Genomic DNA, 5,779 nt, shown 5'->3' with positions numbered 1-5,779 from the left:
GATTTCAATCGGTTAGAATCGAAGGCCTCGCTGAGGGGAACAATAAACACAAAGGCATCACCACATTTTAATGAAGGGAAGAAGTCCAAAAGAAGAGAGAGAAGATGGCAGCCATGGATGGAACTTGGACTGGCCATGAGAGAGGAGAGAGAGAAAAATCTGATTTGTCTTTCCAAGACCTCCTATTTATAGAAAAACTCAAAAAGTGCCCCGAACGGGCCCCGCCGGGTCCGAAAAAGTGGAATTCGCGCAGACGCACTCAAATGGAAAAACTCCGTGAACAAAAAAGATTCCAAATGAGAAAATATGAATAATGGAAGAAACAGCATCGAAAATTGAGTCCCGAATAGAGAGTTATGCCCAAAACAAGTTTGGCGCAAACCGGGGCCAGAAACCCTGAAACTGGAAAACATCGTCCAGGAGGAAATTTTAAGAGTCCACAACTAGACGAAATGTGAAAATGAATCCCATATAAGGATCCAGGCTCAAAACAAGGCATTGAGCAATAACTTTCATTAATTGCACAATGACCCCTCTAAAAAGTGAAAACTGTGAAACTGCCCCAGAATGAATATATCTTCCAAAAGATATTTTCTTAGATACCCCTGAAATAAAATATCTTCAAAAGATATTTATGAAAAACACCCCAAGAAAATAAAAGGTTTCCAAAGAACTTTGCATTTATGCCCCTTTGGACACCGGGAACAACCAGAGTACTTTCTCACGAAAGTAAAGATACGTATCTCATAGAAATCATTGGGAATGAAGATACGTGAAGTCAGAAACCAACTCCGAACATAAGAAGTGTGGTTACGCAAACAGAGTGACAAATAAGAAAAAGACGGAATAGGGAAAAAGACAAAAAATGAATAGTGTCGAAAAAGGAAAAATGTGGGAATGACTCAGTCCTCAAAGAAAGTTGTCAATCCACAGAAAAGAGTCTCGAAAATCACTCCAGAGCACTCGAGACGACACTAATCGATAAAAACCCAAACTCAGAAGGGAAAAGACAACGGAAAATAAATTTATCCGAAAAATCAGGGTCATTACATCACCAATGCCTACTTTAATATCACATTACAAGTTGATTCCATACTTGATACAACTAGGTGAATTAAACTTTCAGAAAAGATAAATATTTAATAAAATTTACAATTCTTATTAAAATAACCCCAATTTAATATATATCCACCACCATACCAAGGCCTAAATTTCTAGCATGCCACAATTTAATTCTAAGTTGCCTAGCATCGTGAGAATTAAATCTTAAATAAATAAAATAATTAAATTAAATTCTATAACTTGAACAAGGTATGCTCACAAGTTGTATATGCTCATATAACAATCAATACAACATTAATATAACCCTAAAACATCCCCTACCTCAATTTGAGATGAAAATCTCAAAAGCCCACCGAAAAAAAAATGCTCCGAATCCGACGATACTGAAGGGTTTTGTCGGCGACAACACGATCTACATGAACCCACAAGAAGCACCATCAAAATCACAACTTGACCTCAAACTCAAACTCAAAATTTGGCCAAAAATGGGTTCTAATAAAGGGGAAAGATGCACGTGGTCAAGACAAACACAAAACGCGAAGGCACTTCGACTTTTTAACAAAGGGAAGAAGGTTCAAATGAAAGAAGAAGGGTGGCAGCCCCCTTGGACTGCCACAGCAGGTTCTGATCGTGCATGGAGATGGGAGAAGATGACTTTTTAATTTTAAGTCCCCCTATTTATAGAAAATCTCAAAAAATGCCCCGAACGGGTCCTGCCGGGTCTGAAAAAGTGAAATTTGAGCAGACGAGCTCAAATGGCAAAATTCCGTGAATGAAAAAGATTCAAAATGAGAAAATTTGAACAACCGAAGAAACGGTGTCAAAAACCCAGTTCTGAACAGAGAAATATGCCCCGAACAAGTTCGGTAGCAACTAGGGCCAAAAACCCTAAAACTGAAGAAAAACGACCAGAAGGAAATTTCAAGAATTTACGAGTCGACGAAAAGTGAAAATGAATCCCGTACGAGGATCCAGGCTCCAGAAGAAGAATTTTACAATAACTTTCATTAATTGCAAAACGGCCCCTCCAAAAAAGGTTAATTGCACTAATGCCCCAGAATGAAAATATCTTCCAAAAATATTTTCTTAAAAACCCATGAAATAAAATATCTTCAAAAGATATTTACGAAAAACACCCCAAGAAAAGAAAAAGATTCTGAAAAACTGTGCATCCATGCCCCTATAGACACCGGGAGTAACCAGAGTACTTTCTTGCAAAAGTAAAGATACGTATTTCGTGGAAACCACTTAGAATAAAGATACGTGAAGTCAAAAACCAACTCCGAACACAAAGAGTGAGGTTACGCCAACAAGGTGACAAACAGGGAAAAGACAAAATAGGGAAAAGGACGAAATAGGGAAAAAGACGAAAGTGAATAGTGTCGAAAAACGAAAAATGTGGAAATGACTCGGTCCTCAAAGAAAGTTGTCAATCCAAAGAAAAGAGTCTCAGAAACCATTTCCGAGCACTCGAGACGACACTAAGCGATGAGAAACTGAATTCAGAAAAGAAATTTCGACGAAAAAAATTCATCCGTAAAATTCTGAGGAAACAGGAAAGGAAGGAAATGACCGGGTCATTACAACCTACCCTCCTTAAAGAGATTTCGTCCCCAAAATCAGGAACATTCCCAGAAGAACCGAACAAGGACCGTACACAAAGTAACACCAAGGAATAAATCATAAGGTACCCAAGGACAACTCCAAAGGTCTCAAGATCAACGAAAGGATACGAAACCACGAACCGTGAGACACCTCTCCAACAAATTGACATACTAACCCAGTGTCAACCACCCCAAGGAGATCAAGGCAACTACACATCGAAATAAGGAACACAACCAGAAGCAACATGGCAGCACGAATACTGACTAGAACCCGCCCACAACGTACCCAAGGTGTGGTAGCATCCACAATGTCAAGTACCCGCCCACAGTCACATTACTAGCTAGGTAATGCAAAGTAGCATCGACGGCAACTAGCACTCGCCCACACACAACCTGTACGGTAGCATGACAGTATAAAGCCCTAATTCATCACCTGCCCCCAACAAGCTTACCCATGAAACCTATCGATACAAATGACATCAATGTCAAAATGATCATTACCAAAAGCACCACGGAAACCAGGCATTCTGTAAGAGTTGCGATATGGTCCAAAATGTCTGGTCGGACCATTCTGGCCAATCCAATACTCTAACAACAATGTCATGGGCACCGCTACGCTTAAGGCCTTAAATCCTCAATATTGGAAAAACTGACAACCACAAGTCTCAAAACACTGTCGTTAAGACATTCCAACAAAATAATGCACCCAAAATCTTCCACGTCATCCTAAAGCTGACCTACTATAAGGCTACGCCTAGGAATCAAGACATCGGATCAAGCTCACACACACAATCCCGACAACCAAGGTCATACAACCCCAAGCACAGTGTGGAATGATAAAAAAAATAAACTAATAAAGCAATTAGTTATGAAACATATATATACATATGCAAGTATACATTCATAAGTATACTAAGAAATATCTAAATGGAAATACTATATATATGTATGTGCAAGTATACATTCGCAAGTATACTAAGTAGTACTAAATCCATACTAGACAAGTATACAGGCTCAAGTATACTATACCCAAAACGAATTGAAATAAGCAACGTATAAGCATACTAGGTACAAGTATACTAAACGTAATGAAAATCCATACACCAAACAACCAAGCACATAGTGTACAAGGGCAATTAAGTATGTTACCTATCACATAGGGGTCATGCATTAGATACACGCTACACATCACCTATGACGCTAGCATGACAAGCAGATATAGTAAATGAAAACATATCACCTATATCATCACATAACTACCAAATAGTCACATCTCCTAACATATTTCTTAGGCATGCGCAAAACAACAAGGCATATAAACATGTAGGAATGACTATGCAAATAACAATCCCGCAAAATCACAAGCAAGAAGGGATGAAATGCCTCTCAGAAGAATAAACTCACTAAAGTGAATCCCAAAAACCCGGATGAGTCCAATCCCTCACAGCAAAGAAGTGAATCATCTCCTAAAATGAACACTAGGGTTCCCGAAACAAAGAGTCTATAAGTCTTTCCCAAGACTGGCTCAAACACAAGGTGGAATCCTAACACCACACAAGATAAAACCACCACTCTAAGAAGAAAGGGCACGGGAACCTCGCCGTTAAGGCCTACAAAAATAAAACTTCCAATCCCCAAGGAAGGACTCGAGTCAATCCGACTCGTAGTCCCATGACGTTAGAAACAAGACCCCAATGACGTCACCACATCAAGGTTACCATGAAACCCCAAGAGATGATTCCCTAGCATCAATCTCAACCAACCAAGCTGGAACAACCCACAATACCTAAATAAGACATAAAAGTAAGCAGTTGACATGTAACATAGCAATAGACTACATACTCACACAAGTAGTAAGGTCATATAAGGCATGTCAATGTATGCATCATACTATCATACTAAGAAAAACAAGTGCATGCAATACGCTAAAGTAGACAAGCATAACCAACATCCTAAGTAGACAAGCGTAAGTCAATATGCTAAAACAAACAAGCATATACAATGTACAGAAGTCGACAAACATATACCGTATGCTAAGGCAGAAAAGCACATAAAACATGCTAAGATCTATAAGTATATACAATGTACTAAAGTAAACAAGCATATGTATCATGCTGTGATAGTTAAGGTAAACTTCTAAATATACGTTCACATAAGCACGTAAACAAGTTATCAAGAAGCAACTAAACACATAGAGCATGGCAACACAAGCATGATATGCACCCAAAACCCATCGTCCTAAAGTTTTTGAACCTAGGAACTCTGATACCACCTGTGACGGCCTTGGTTTTTCAAGCCAGTGCGTCCTGTGATGAACCGTAGTTTGATCCGATAACGGATCCGAAATGAGGAAGCGAAAACAGAAAACAAGACTCTAAGAAGTCAAAGTAACATTCCATGAGGTCGTGGAACTCAATGAGAACTGATGCAGAAACGAATGATCAAAAAAAAAAGACCGAACAGACCCCCAAGGGCAAAATGGTCATTTTTGAAAATATAAAATCGGGTGCTACCGAGTACACCACTAGAAAGACAGCAAAAAATTAATCAAATTAGACCCAAGAATCACTTGATTTGGAGTCCAGATGAAGAAGATATGAAACTCCAAAGTTTCATAAAAATCACATTTTTGGATTTGAAATCAATGCAGCAAGGGTACTTTGCAAGGGGTAAAATAGTCTTTTTAGATATAACTGGATGCAAGTGAGCATACCATTAGATAAACCAGGAAAAATTAATGAATCTAGACTCAAGAATCACTTGATTCGGAGTCCAGACAAAGAAGATATGAAACGTCAACGTTTTAAAAAAAAAAAAATAACTTTTAGGTTTAAAATCAGTGCGGCAAGGGTATTTGATAAAGGGTAAAATGGTCTTTTAAGATAGAATTGGATGCAACCGTGCATACCGTTGTATAGACCAGCAAAAACTAATAAACTTAGACTCAAAAATCACTTGATTTGGAGTCGGGACGAAGAAGATATGAAGCCTCAAAGTTTAAAAAAAATCAACTTATTTTCCGGGTAAGAAATCTGGGCAGGAATAGTGTTTTTACAGCAAGCAACATTTGATTTTTTTCTTAGAACTGAGGCTAAAAACGAACCCTTAAACGA

This window comes from Cornus florida, unplaced genomic scaffold (genome assembly GCF_030987335.1).
Source record: "Cornus florida cultivar Cherokee Brave unplaced genomic scaffold, ASM3098733v1 CherokeeBrave_3.0.0_Hap2_Chr07, whole genome shotgun sequence".
In the NCBI taxonomy this organism is placed as follows: domain Eukaryota; kingdom Viridiplantae; phylum Streptophyta; class Magnoliopsida; order Cornales; family Cornaceae; genus Cornus; species Cornus florida.
Note: the sequence above shows the minus strand (reverse complement) of the source record.